Raw genomic sequence first — 14,860 nt, forward strand, 5'->3', positions numbered from 1 at the left:
ACTAAGCATTCAAATATATGAGCCTCTGGGGCTATTCTTATTCAAGCCTCAGGGTGAGGTCTCCTGACTGAGGTGGCAGCAGTGTTATGTTGGAACAGTTAGGGGAGCAGAAACTCCAGTCCTTCCTCTCCTTTCTGTGGCGTGAGGAGAGGCCCAGACTAACAAGAACACCAGATCACACTCATGCAATGAAACATTTGGGAAATATTGGCATATAAGATGTGGTGGTTTGAAAAAATGGCTCCCAAAGGGAGTGTCACTATTAGAAAGTATGGCCTTGTTGGAGTAGGTGTGGTCTTGTTGTAGGAAGTGTATCACTGTGGAGGCAGGCTTTGAGGTCTTATTTATTGTCAAGCAATGCCCAGTTAAACAGACGATTTCCTGTTGCTTGTGGGTCAAGTTATAGGACTCTCAGCTCCTCCTCCAGCACCATGTCTGCCTGCATGCTGCCATGCTTCCTGCCATTATGATAATGGACTAAACCTCTGAAACTGTAAGCAAGCCCATTAAACGTTTCCCTTTAATAAGAGTTGCCATGGTCATGGTGTCTCTTCATAGTAATAGAAACCCTAACCAAGACATACGATAGGTGGTTTCTCCATGGAGTTTGGGGCATTTACAGCATGACATTAAGAAAAGGGAAGAAAGGGGAAAGAGGAAAGAAGGAGAAAAGTAGAAATATGTGAGTCAAAGGAGTAACTACAAGACTTCTAACCTAGCCTTAGATGTCACAGGGTGCCACCCACTATACTTTCTTATTTTGAAGTGAGTGACCATGGGCAACCTGGATTCAAAAGGAGGGGATTAGATCTACCTGTCAGTGGGAAAAGTGCAACAGCCCTGTGACCACCTTAGCTTTGCTGTGGACTTCTCTCGATGAATCACAGACCTGTATGTGCTGAGGTACTCACAAGCACGTGCTGGAGGAGTTAGGAATAGGAGAGGGAGGAAAAAATAAGAGAAAGAGGAGAATCTTCCAGTTTGTTTTCCACTGCTATGCTAAACATGACTGAAAGAAATTTGGGGAGGAAAGGGTTTATTTTAGCTTATAAGATACAGCCCATCATCAATGGAAGCTGAAGCAGGAACTCAAGTCATGCACCTGGAAGTGGGAACTGAAGCAGGGGTCATAGAGGAATGCTGCTTACTGGCTTGCTTCCAGGTTTATGTTCACTACCTCTCCTATATGGTCCAGGCTCACCTACCTAGGCATGACAGTGGGCTGGAACTTCCTACATCAATTAGTGATCAACAAAATGCCCCACGGACATGTCCACAGGACAATCTGATGCAGGCAATCCTCCAGTTGATCCTCCAGGTGTATCAAGTTGACAACCAAAATTAGCCATCACAGAGGTGAATAAAATTCCTCCTTCTTACTTTGGTGGGATCTTGAGCAGATTTTTTTTTTGGTCTATATCAATCTGGGTCTACATATTTGGTATGATAGGCTGCTGATACAGTTATGAGGAGCTGCTGGGAGAGTTTTACTGTATTTCTTTTATGGTGCTAGGGATGGAACTCAGGGTTTATGCATACTCTACAAAGTATTCTGCCACTGAACTACAGCCATGTCCTGCTGCTGGAAGTATTGTAAATGGGAAAGATCCAGGTAATGATGAACACTGTGTAGAGGTTGGTCACTGTTGTTAATAGCAAAAGCTATGATAATAGTGGGTCAGGCTATTTTATTTGCCTGCAACCAGAAGCTTTCCAAAGGTATTATTATCTTAGCCCAGAAGAGTGGAGTGCATGATAGACATTTCAAGAGTCATGGAAGGGGGAAATGTTTCTGTCAATCAAGACTTTTCTGTAGTTTTTGATGCACTCTGCATACTGCATCTTCTGAGTAAGAATAGCATCACAGCCATGGCCATGAAAAGTGTGTCTCTGGCTCTACTCCTACTTGCTCTGCAGGGAACAGGAACCCCTCCAGTGCCTCCCAAATGGTTCTGAGCCTTCCCACAGTGTTCAGCAGGCTCTTACTCTTAGCAGCCTGTGGAGTCAACACTATCCCTCCAATGCAGCTGCTATGATAGAGTTTCTCATCCCTGCCTAAGCCAAATGACCTTTTCACCCCCAATGCCTGCCAAAGGCACCGCCACTACAGCCCAACTCTGCTAGAGATGCTCTGGCTGCTGCAGTTAATAACTAATGTCTGATCTGGTGATGAATCCCACACTGGACAGCTGGTGTTGGAGCGTGGGAAGCACCTCTTGTGGTTTATCAAGAGGATGGTACTGGCGCTGCCAGTTTCTCTTTGTAATCTCCAGTGTTCTACCAATGGTAGATAATTCCTTTGCTCCTTTATAATACATCTTCCTTTCCATCTGCCCCAACTTAGATGCACGGTCATCTTACTGAATGCTAGTGGTGTTCACCTGTTGTATGATGTTTTGAGTCCTTTTGCTCTTTTGAGAGGGCCCACCACCCAGCTCCCCAATGAATCACACACACAAAAGCCTATTCTTAGTAATGAGTGTCTGTCCTTAGCTTGGTTTGTTTCTTGCCAGCTTTCCTTAACTTAAATTATCCCATCTACCTTTTGCCTCTGGGCCTTTCCTGTGCTCTTACTTCTGTAACTCTTACTCTTGCTCTGTGTATTGCTGTGTAGTTGGATGGCTGAGTGGCTGGCCCCTGACATCCTCCTCTCTTTGTTCCCCTCCTGCTTCTTGTTTTCCTCTTTTTCTCCATCTATTTATACTTATTGTCTGCCAGTCCCACCTATCCTTGCTCCTGCCTTGCTATTGACCATTCAGCTCTTTAGTAGGACCACCAGGTGTTTTAGACAGGCACAGTAACACAACTTCACAGAGTTAGAAAAATGCAGCATACACAAAAGTCGCACACCTTAAAATAATATTCCCCAACATTCACCAGCTCTGTTTGATTGTTCTAGAACCAAGATAATGTGATGAGAGGTTAAAAATGAAGATTCAATCAACTGTGGCTGAAATCTCTGGCTCCACCGTCACTAGCAGGTTAGTCAGTCATCTAACTCTCTGTGTCTTGGTTCTCTCACATGTAAAATGAAAATATTGATAATAATCACTTCATTGCATCCTTATGAAGCTGAAATGGGATAGCCCATATAATACCCCTGCTACTATGTCCAGTACATCGTAAACACCCAGTAATGCAAACTTTTAGTAAGTTCTTTACAGGGCTTTCTTTGATCTCAAATGAAAATAGATTGCTGTCTGTCCCTCTCTCCATTCCTCATAAATAGGATAAAACAAGTTTGGATCCTGTCATAACCATAAGTTGGATTCAGCCTGGGACAATTCCCACAGATAAAATCATTGTTCACCAATTCATATTTATTTTACATATCATAGGTGTCAATATTGTTAACCATTGAGTGTGTGCTAGGTACTGAGCATGTAAGAAGTTGCTAATTGTCTATCCTTGTGTCAAGCCTATGGGGTAGGTACATTATTATTCCCATTTGACAGATGGTGTAGTAGTCTGTCAGGCTGCCGCAACAAAATATTGTGGGTGGCTTAAACTACAGCCATTTATTTCTTACAGTTCCATGTTCTCAGGTTACTCTTTAAAGGCAGAGAGGTTATGGGGTTGGACAAGGAAGGAGTGACAGATTCCCAGCAAGTCCATACATTAGCAAGGCAAATTCCATTAGAATTTAGGGATCAAGAATAACCCTCTCATTCATTGCTGGATCTCCAAGTCCAATAAAGTGGCAGTTGTGACCTCAGAGCTAAGTGAGATGCTGCAGCCCACACAATTCTCTGTGCAGGCTTGACTGCACAGCTCTGCTAGGCAGTGAGTGGTCTTACCGTTTGAAGCTGAGGCAGAGGCAGATTTCCTGCCTGGCCTGAGCACTCTGGACCTTTATCAGGAACAGCAGCTTTGATGATCCCTGAGTCACCTTCAGGATCATTCTTTCCCCTGTCTTAAAGACACATTTACAGCCAAATAGTTGTGGGGTCCTATCCTATAAAATGCAATGAGCCCGATAGCCTTCCTTCATTTTTGTTCTCTGGCCCTGTTTACATTGGCAGTGTAAATGCTAGAACAATCCCATGCATGCCCTTGGCTTCCTTGGAGATGGGTGATTAACTTCACAAGTTGAACCCACAATCCCTTTATCAAGCCTTTGTTTAGCCACACCCTCCAGGCTCTCTTCACAAGTTCTTCCCTTTCTTTCTTTCTTTCTTTCTTTCTTTCTTTCTTTCTTTCTTTCTTTTTTTCGTTCTTTATTTATTTATTTGCAAAATGAATGGGCTTAAAAATTTCTAGGTCTTCAAGTGCTGGTTGCTCTTAACAACTATTTCTTCAGTTCATTTCTCAGCCTCCATGCTTTACAGTCATCACTAGTGATGCTTCAGTTGATGACAGATCACTTAAGATTACAATAGAGCTGAAAAAATGTCTTGTTTGCTAGTGACACTGTGGTACAGTGAGTCACTGATGCATTTGTGGTAATTCTGGTGGAAGCAAACCTAATGAGTTCCCAGTCATATAAAAGAATACCAGATACAGTTATGCACAATACACAAGAAATGATAGTTATAATAAACGTATTACTTGTGTACATTTATTATGCTATGCTCTTAATGGTTCCTCTAGATTATACCTTTGCTGCTTCTATGCCTCCTAATCATAATTCACTGTGAAACACTATGACATGTTAATGCCAATAGTAACCTCATATCTTATATCAACTATGACTCTTGACTGCATCAAGCAGCCATGCTGGATACTAGGCCTTTACCATTTAGGTTTGTGGAAGTACCATTTATGATTTTTTTTAAAAAAAAAATGACAGCAGTATTACCTAATCACACATTTCTGAGAATGTATCCTGCTCAATAAGCAATAGAAGAAAGCACTACAAGTAGCCAGGAAGGACCAAGCTGCTCTTTCAACACTTTGGTAGGAGGTCTCTTCAGTTAAACATTCCATTTCCTTCCTTGTAATTTCTACTTTTCACATGCGGCTAAGGGAAACTCAGTTATTTAATACTCAGTAGCAAGGACTGCCTTTCCTCCAACCTCCAATCATAGGCTGTCTGCTTCCACCTGAGACCTCACCAGATCACCCTTACCATCCACTTTCCTAGCAAGAACATTCTGTCCTCTACCGATTGCTATGTTTTGAAGCTGCTTCCACATGTTCAGGTATCTATTACAGAAGCAGCCTACTTCTGTTAAAATAATCTGCATTCATTTGCTCAGCCTATAATAATAAAACATCAGAAGCTAAACGTCTTAACAGAATTAATTTCTTACTACTGATTTGCCTCCAATTAGAATGCCATCACAGTGACTGACATTCCAGGTTAGCAAATAGCTGTCTTCTCCAAGTGGCCTCATAGGAAAGGGTAAGGTTGAGAGGGAAGGGGAGAGTGGAAAAAGGATACCAGCCCTATCATGACTTTCTCAATCTCACAATCTTGTTTAAACCTAAAAACTTCCCAAAGGCCGTACTCCAAATATTATCAGATTGGGGGTTAGGTAGGACTTTAACATAAGAATTGAGCAGGAGTTAGAGTTCACTCCAGAATAGAGTACGTGAGTCTGTGTTTCATCACTACAAAGAAATCCCTCAGGCAGGATAGTTTACTCTTTTGAGAAATGTTTATTTTATCTTATTAATCAGGAAGTGATATCCTTCTTTCTGAAACAGTGCCAAGGAGGCCCAACACATTAAATGGTAAGATATGGGGAGCATTCATGTGTTCGCACATGTGTGCTCTCCTCTACAAAGTCATCCGTATTCAATCATCCTAATGACCTCATCTAAAAAGAACCAATTCCTGAAGCCCCATCTATGACCAGCATTGTAAATGAACCTTCTGCCCTTTTAAGAGCATTAACTTGTAACTTTGGGAATTGAACTTCAATAAGTAAAACCTTGAAGAGCAGTGCAGACTATGTCCAAACCTTAGTAGAGGTAGAAATGGAGGCATAAAAACATTAAATAAATTCCCCAAAGGTATTAAGCAGAGGAACCAGGAGCCAAACCCAACACTTTAGCTTCAAAACCCCAACTCTCTTCCCCTATGCAAGATTCTGATCCCGTCATTAAAGTAGAAAGTTTGGTTGATAAAGAGAAACACACACTTTTTTTTTCTGTGTAGTAACCAATCCAATGCTGACTGATTTCACTAAACAGCTCCTCTTTGCTCCAGATTCTAATGACTAGCTGTAGATTTATTTTCTCTTAATCTTATGTATATTTCTTCGTGTAACCATTCAACTTGCAGGAATGTCTTGGGGCAGGGGTGGGGGACAGGAAAAATACCTAGAAGAGCCATGAGATCTTTTTCCATATGGCCCTTGCTGCACTGATAATGGCTCAGGGGGACTGTGGTCTTGGTTTCTGCGAGGAGTGGAAGCCTCTTGGAAACTGGAGATCTAGACACCGAAGTTGTATAACATTACTTCTACATCTTATTGAGAACATCAAATGATAAGGTCAGATCAGACTCAAGGGAGAGGAAAACAGGCTCTACTTCTTGAAGAATGGAGATGTAAAACTCACACTGCAGAGCTGTGTGTGGTATCGTCACTGTGGGGTAGGAAGAATTTGCAGCCATTACTACAAACCAATAAAACCTGGACACTAGATAGCGTTTGATACATCTGTGTTAGTGGGGACTCTCATTTTCAGGAAAGAGAACCCCAACTCACACTGTCTTGTCAAGAAATAGGAAGAGAAAATGTATTGGGTTACTTTCCTTTTAAAGCCAAGGGTCTGTCTGACTTTGGTATTAGCAGTTGGTATCTTATTTTTTTTTCCTTTCCTCGGGTGAATTATATGTATATATGTATGCATGTAATATCAGCTGGACACTAGAAGCTACTTTCGTACAATCCAAGTGAGTAGGAATTTTCTTTACAAATGCTTCTTGCAGAAAATATGGTTGGCTGTAAATACATATTCATTTCTAAAACAGTCATCAAAGCCAAGTGTTAGGTTTTGAAATGAAATTCCCCCTCCCAGCTAGTGATGCTGTTTCCAGCAGTCTTTGAACATTTTGGACATGAAGACTGGCTGACTAGGTGTCATATGTAGGCCACTAGGGATGAGCTTGTGAGGGTTATAGCCTGCACATGCTTCCTGGTCCACCAGGATATGAAGACCCTCAGCCACATACTCCCACCACGATGAAGCCTCTTGTCTGCCCCATCATGAGACAGACTTACCCTCTGACCCATGAACCCAAATAATCTTCTTCTATGAAGTCAATTCTATCAGGTGTTCGATTATAGCAAGAAGTAAACAAACCAACACACCAGGAAATTATACTATGCTGATGGGTCATTCTCCAGTCACACGTCTAGAGAAGGGGCTAGAAGCTCATGGTTGTGCCACCTTCACAACCCAGTTGAGGCTGGAGGAAAGTAGATGCTCATTTTCAGTGTTTGACATGTTTAGTGCTGCATATCTTTCTACCTTGACTGATTTCAGGGTAGTGGCAGCACAGTGCCATTGAAACTGAAGTAGGGAAGAAGTGGCACAATCGGAGTTAGTAGACATGAACTCCAGCCCAACACTGCATTGGATCATCCAAACTGGAGGACTTAGAGTGAGCAAGAATGGTACTCCAGCCAGGCAGTGGTGGCGCATGCCTTTAGTCCCAGCACTCAGGAGGCAGAAGTAGGCAGATCTCTGTGAGTTGAGTCCAGCCTTGTATATAGAGTGAGATCCAGGATAGGCTCCAAAGTTGCACAGAGAAACCCTGTCTCAAAAAAAAAAATAAAGGAAGAAAGGAAGGAAGGAAGGAAGGAAGGAAGGAAGGAAGAAAAGAAAGAAAGGAAGGAAGGAAGGAAGGAAGGAAGAAAGAAAGAAAGAAAGAAAGAAAGAAAGAAAGAAAGAAAGAAAGAATAAGATACCTCAAACAGAAACCAGGAAATGAACAGTGAATGGACAAAGTAATATTTCCATTCTAGTTCCTTTCCTTCCCCCAAATAGACCATGCTTAAGGAACTAGCATTTTGTCTATCATGTTGTGTTTTTTTTTCAATAATCAAAGTCAAAAGGAGACTGGAAACTAGTAGATGTTCAATATGATAAAGTGCTGAAATAAACCATTTGCTCAGCAGATATTCATGCTAAGTCAGTTGTTTCTCAACATGATAAGTTTCCCGCCAGTCTGACCTTGTTCCTTTCCCAAATGGAGTAAAGACTGATAGTTGGTTGAAAATTGTCATTGCAGAAACTGAAAAAAAAAATGGTTCAGTAGGTGATGTGCTTGCTCACGAGCAGTAGGTTCTGATTTCCCATCCCCAGAGCCCACAGGGAAAACAGCAAACCCCTGTAATCCCAGCCCTGAGCAGGCAGAGTCAGGAGGAGCCCTGTGGCCTGCTGGACAGAAAACTTAACTGAGTCTGTGTGTGTCAGGTTGAGGGAGAGACCTTGTCTCAAAACATAAGGTAAAGAACTATTGAGGAAGACACCTGACCATCAGCTTCTGGTCTCCACATGCATGCATGTGAAAAACACAGCCTGCTTATACAGCCTTATACAGCGGTGCATGCACACACATACACATGCAAGTGTACTCAACACACACATCACATACATAGAAAAGAAAAAAGAATGTCATTTCAAGTATCAAGTAACAAATCTGAACCTTTATTTTGTGCCAAATCCTCCACCTGAATTTGTTTCACTTATTCGTCAACTCAGCCTTATGAGGTAGTTGCCCTGGTGGCTTCCATTTTATAGATGCAGAACCTGAGGCATTAAATGAGAGGCAACTTGCTTAAAGACACAGACACACAGCCACACACACACACACACACACACACACAGAGAGAGAGAGAGAGAGAGAGAGAGAGAGAGAGAGAGAGAGAGAGAGAGCCAGTCCATAACAATGCTAGGACTCAACCCAGTTCTTTAATCCCAACTTGACTTTGTACTGTCTTCTCACTCACCATCTATGTTAAGCATCTCACAATCCAAAAGTCCCTTAGCAAATGTTTCTCAAAACCAAGCATCCTTCCAAAATGTCTGTGGCATTAAGAGACATTTGAGCATGGGTTTTGAATAAGAGAAATAAGACAAGCCTTAGGAAATAACAGTTTCTCCTGGGAGAACAAATGTCACCCAAGCCCTGTGTTTGGCCCAGGCTGTAATCTATTCACATTTGGGATCTCTGCCATGGGATGCATGGCTTCATTGCTTCCGATCTCTGCTGCAGGATTATAGCCAGACTTCTGCTCTCTCAGGTGATGCTCCAGCAGTCAACTTTGATAACGCAGAATTCCAAGTACCATGAGACTGCCTTTGAACCTCCTGCAACATTCATTTGGCCAGGACTCTTGAAGCAATCTGTGCAGTTTGGAAATGCAAGGGTCTTGGAGGTGGGTGATCAGAATTGTTCCAATGAGTAATGCCTGTCCAAGAACACCTTGGCAGGGCTCACTGTCTCCCTCAGGCTAGAAGTTATGATTTGTGAAGTGGGGAGTTTGGACTTTGTGACCTGAAACTTTAGCCTTTCTGGGACCTGAAAGAGAGGCCTAAGAGAAGGTGCCATTTAGCCCGAGTTTCATTTGTCCCAGTTGTTTGCTGCTGCCCCTCAGTCACTTGTCATTTATTATGGCAGGTCTCTGGACACCCAACTCCTAAGCTTGAGTCAAGAAATAAAGCAAGGACAGGATGATGATCCTAGAGCAGTGGTTCTCAACATATGGTCATGACTCCTTTGAGGGGTCAAATGACCTTTCACAGGGGTCACTTAAGGCCACCAGAAAACACAAATATTTACAGTATGATTCGTAACAAGCAAAATTACAGTTATGAAGTAGCAATGAAATAATTTTATGGTCGGGGGTCATTACAACATGAGGAACTTATTAAAGTGTCACAGCATTAGGGAGGGTAAGGACCACTGTGCTAGAAGATAGGCAGATGAGCAGGAGGAAAGCTGTAGACCAGCAGAGCAGAGCCCTGAACATACCCATGCTATCACCTTGGAGGAGCCCTGGAGCTTTGGAGCTTGGCAGAGACAGGGTAAGTGGGGACTACTTTCTTCTACCACTCCAAGGGAGCCAAATCATTCCAGATGAAGAAACAAATGGCCTGTGGAGAGACAGAAGTAGAAGGTTCTGAACCAAGTATGGTGGCAAAACAAACGTGTAATTTGGTCATCTGTAAGGCTGAGTCAGGAAAGTCAGAGGAGTTCAAGGCATGCCTGAGCTACACAGAGACTGTATCTAATAAATAACTAAATAAATAAGCAAGCAAACAAACAAATACAAAATAAATAACTAAATAAATGAAGAAGAAGCAGGGGACAGAGGAAATAGGCAGCAGAGGATAGGACTGGGTAAAAGGCTCAGGGTAAGGGCTGAGGTAGAAATGTCAATAGCTAAAAACACTAAAACTGAATACTGCCCCAATCCTGGAAGCAGAGGAGGGGTGGGGTCATGCAAATATAAATGAGAAGAGAATATCAATTTTCCAAAGGTGTGTAAATATGCCCCCACTTATTTTCAAATATATGTTGTCCATGTAATCTGTGACAAAAGAAATTAAGAAGAAAAAATATACCACTCTGGAGAAAGGCCTCTATCTAGGCCTCTGGGTCCAAGTTACATATAGGATACTTTCCCTCCCTTCTACTCTTCTTCTTCTTCTTCTTCTTCTTCTTCTTCTTCTTCTTCTTCTTCTTCTTCTTCTTCTTCTTCTTCTATAAGATGAAACCTACAGCTTAGGGAGAGAGATGATTTAGAAAAACATTCTGAGAGATAAATCTTGTAATACAAACTTTGGAACAGCTGACCCTTTAAAGACTAGAACATCCATTTAGCCATTAATCCACCCCTTTAGAAAGCAGGGCCATCCTGCCCTAACACACACACACACACACACACACACACACACACACACACACACACACACACAGTAGTTCAGTTTCATTTGATGCAGCCCCAGCCAGTGCTCTCATACCTTTTCGGTCCATAGATACAGCACTGGCTTTGGGTTCAAAGAGCACCAGCAAATGTGGAGGGCAAGGAAAGGGCAACAACACATTCTCCACACCCCTTTACTAGATTCAGGCCCAGCTTCTCCTCAGAGCCTAGATCCTGCATTACCCGGTGCCTTGCCACCTGCCCTCGCTGGTCTTCCTGCTCTTCAAGAAACCAGCACAAACACAGCTCTCTCCCTCCGCCAGGACCAACAGACCACAAGACCTAGTGGTCACATTCCAGATCTGCTGCCTGTGTCTCCACCTTATTTCCGATGGTCACCTTAACTGATGGGCACCACATGTTGTCTTGATTGTACCTAGTTGTCATAGGACTTTAATGAAGTCATTCTGCTTGTAGGTCCCTGCTTGCCCTCTGAAAAGAACATTTGAAATTGCAGTTTGTGACCTTGCTGAGAGGCTGAGAAATAAACTAAAGCTCAGTCACACCAATCACACACACACACACACACACACACACACACACACACACACACACACACACACCGGGTTGCGGGCAAGAGTGAGACAGAGACAGAGAGAGCTGTTATTGACAGGTCTGGAAAAGAGCAATGAATGTATACACACGTGCTTGTGTATATGAAAGAGACAGAGACAGAAAGAGATAGAGACCAGGGTGTGAGAGAAAGGGGGGAATTAGATGTGTAACTGTTTGGGGTGGTATGAATTGGTTAGCTGTCAGGTTGAAGAAAATTAAGGTCATTAGCTATTTTCGATTTATTTTCCTGTCATGTCAACAAGATTAGCAAACCAAAGTCTCCGGGAGCACATTTGGGGGAGTTTGGAGTGCTCCAGAAAACCTGCAAAGCTCTGCTGAGGGAGATTGCCTGGGATCCTCTCCCGCCTGCCCTTTCAGTGGGTAATAATAACAGCAGAGTTAGAGAGCAGACAGATGCTGCGCGCACCGGTGCACAGCACTCGGCCTTGGAGAATAATGAATGTATTTGCCATGGCTGTTTCTTAAAATGATAAAGTTAATTTTGCTGGGACCTCCTTTATTTTTTTAAAGCTGAGCATCACAAAAGATGGAAGCTGAAATCATCTCTCATTCTTTCATTCACAATGGCTTCAATGTGACATTTAGAAAAACAAACAAAAAATTGTGTCATTCAGGGAGCTCAGAACTAGGCAGCGCCTGGTGTGCTCGCCCAGCATCTGGTTGCCCAGTGCTTGTTACTTTCTTTTGGTCTTGGTCTGTGGGCAGACAAACAGGATCCTTGGGGAGGTGGAATTGCTGTTTGTTGAAATCTGATCGGGGAGGTTGCTGTCTTCTGGTGTAACCAGCAAGCACAAAATGTGAATTAATAATATTCACAGCAGCTGTCTGTAATGGTAAGTGGCATGCCTACTAGGTCCTAGTTCAAACACTAAGTGCTTCTCATCCATGACTGTAAAGTCCTCACAGAAACTCTGCAAGATCTTAAGTTTGGCACATGAAATTGCCATTTCTGTAGATCAGTAGGCCAAACATAGGTGATTTCATGTGCTTTGAACACATGTAGTTGTCCATTTAGAAATGAGGCCAACTTAGCATTGTTAGCTAACTGACACATGATCAGTCAGCAAAGCAAGGACAAAGCTGATGTCTAATCCCAGGCTTGAAGAAGTTCTACCCCTAGCTGGCAGCTTGATCCTATGAGTGCTACTCTGATCTCCAGCTACCCCTAAGGACATCAAAGCTTAGGAAAACAAAATGACTTGCCTTTAGGCTACATACCCAGGAAGAGGCAAGGCAAGGTTCAAACCCCATGGCTTAGGAAACCTGTGAAACTCTCCCTATTTGCAATGAAAAGCCAACAGTAGGATAGTTCCCTGCAGAGCCACCATGGCAGCTGAGCTGGCACCTTTACCTTTGCTTTTGGCCACCAGACAGTTGTCCCGTGCCCTTTCCAAATTCCCCAAACATGCTCCCTCCCATCAACATCCAGAGAATTATGCTGAGCATCTCTCCCACTTTATTCAGAAAACGTTCAGGCAGAAAGCTCCATCTATTCCTGAAGCCCCGAACACTTGGCAGCCTGAAATGGTGGCATTTTAATGGAGAATGTTTCGAGGCACCATTTCTTAATTTGGATTTTTGGGAAAGTACACCCTCCAATAAGTACTTGAGGGCAAATAATTGAGTTGAAAGTCAAGTCCAGGAGTGCTGATGATGAGGTGGGAAAGTAGGACGAGGAAACAAAAGAACATCTACGTGATGTGTGTTACCAAGTAAAAGACCACTGAGGGCAAGAAGAGCTCTGTCCTGTTACTGAAGACCTCCTCAGAGCAGTAGAGTATGTCCCAGCCTTGAGCGAAGAAGCCAATCTCATTGGTGGAGGGCTATTTCCCGGGATAGTGATAATTACTGGCAGTTCGTCTGGTTTGAGGCCCGGACATGCTTGAGGACCACAATAAAGTCCTCGGGCGGGACTGAGTATGTGTTCAGCAGCCACAACTGCAGGGCACAGGGGTGAGTATAAAGGGATGGAAGCAGGGTAGCACCAGTGTCTGCTACAGGCACCTGACCATTGTTTGACCTTAGAGCCTTCAATTAAGTCCATGGCAGTAAACTCACAGGCACAGGCTCAAGGACAGACAGACGGGGCAGCATATCATGAAGCATGAATCTTAGTACAGCTCACTGAGCACTCCCCAAAATGGGCTCTCAACAAATGAGGGCATCCAGAATTTCTTTTCTCCCTTCACCAACGAGTCTGAGAATTCTCAGTGGTCCATCTTCCATTCTGAGTAATACACTAGCACTCATGAGTTCTTAGCCTGTGGTCCTCCTGGAGGATACCGTTGCTCTGGTGAAATGGATACTTTCCTGGAGACACTGAGAAAAGGCACCTTGAGAATTTTAGTATTCGATTGGTCGTGGGATTTATTTTCCCCTTTGCCCATCTTTAATGTGCCTCTAATTCTGACTTCACTGCAGAGCCGTGAAATCAAATTAGGAAATGGGAGGGGCCGAGAAACCCCTTCAAGCACAATCAACTTCTGATGACTTCCCTGAAGCTCTAATGAATCTGTATAGTCCTCCAGTAATGGAAGGGCTTTCCCCCCAGCAATTTAGGGTTTTTTCCCCTTTCTAAATAGAAAAGAAGCTTAGAGCAGAGGTCTGTGGGTAGTCTACTCAATGAAGTGTTGGAAAACGTTGGGCTGTTACAGCTGAGCAGGGGGGGAGCCTTGGGGGAGGGCAAGGAAGCTGATCACAGGCAAGAGAAATCATCAACAGAAGCAGCAGCAGCCAGCATGGAGAGTGGGCTTGCTCTGCACACACACACTACACTTGGGGTGGGAACAAAGAGACTGAAAGCACAGTCCCTTACCTTGTGTGGCTAGCAGGCTGTTCAGAGCATTGCTCCTCCATGCAATTCAAAATAGCATCTACATTACTCAAGAGCTAGTTAGAAATGCAGAATTTCAGCCCCTGCCCAAGACTTGCTGAATCAGAATCTGGATTTTGACCCTATTCCCAGGGGAATTCTGGAGACTGGAGTATTTGAGATGCTCTGGCCCATAGAAGATTCCAGATCTATTCATGTGGCATATACAATCAGAACCTCAGGCCTGTCCCATACCACCTTTCTAGACTCACCTCTCACCACCCCTGTCATCCCCGGAGTCCTAACATATTTGTCTTGAGATTGTATCTTGTCCTTCATCCATGTTCTTGTTTATTTTCTTCAGTGGCAATGTTTTAATTATCCTTTCTGCCTATCAAAACACCATACCCAGCTACCTTCTTTTGAAGCCTGGGCCAGGACCCCAGTCAGAGTGTCTCCCTACTACTCATTTGCCTTCACTACTTTAGCACTGTTAGATGTTCATATCTAGCACAGCAGCTTGAAGACTGGCTTTAGAGCCTGACCGCTTTGAGTTTATATCCTATTTCTACCAGTTCTGACCTAT

General features: G+C 43.4%; 1 long non-coding RNA gene across 3 annotated transcripts in view; it reads left to right on the forward strand.

Moving 5' to 3' along the window:
- The first annotated feature begins 378 nt into the window (after positions 1-378).
- Positions 379-14,860, forward strand: part of LOC103161216 — a 56,112-nt gene continuing 41,630 nt past the window's right edge. Inside the window, exons 1-4 of one of the 3 annotated variants that reach the window (XR_004771473.1) lie at positions 385-493; positions 1,196-1,356; positions 2,900-2,981; positions 9,173-9,335. This is a non-coding gene — a long non-coding RNA (uncharacterized LOC103161216). Of the gene's footprint in view, positions 494-1,195; positions 1,357-2,899; positions 2,982-9,172; positions 9,336-14,860 lie in introns of all 3 variants that reach the window. The other 2 variants (XR_003488471.2, XR_003488472.2) reach the window with 2 other exon arrangements.

This window comes from Cricetulus griseus, chromosome X, assembly GCF_003668045.3.
Source record: "Cricetulus griseus strain 17A/GY chromosome X, alternate assembly CriGri-PICRH-1.0, whole genome shotgun sequence".
Lineage (NCBI taxonomy): Eukaryota > Metazoa > Chordata > Mammalia > Rodentia > Cricetidae > Cricetulus > Cricetulus griseus.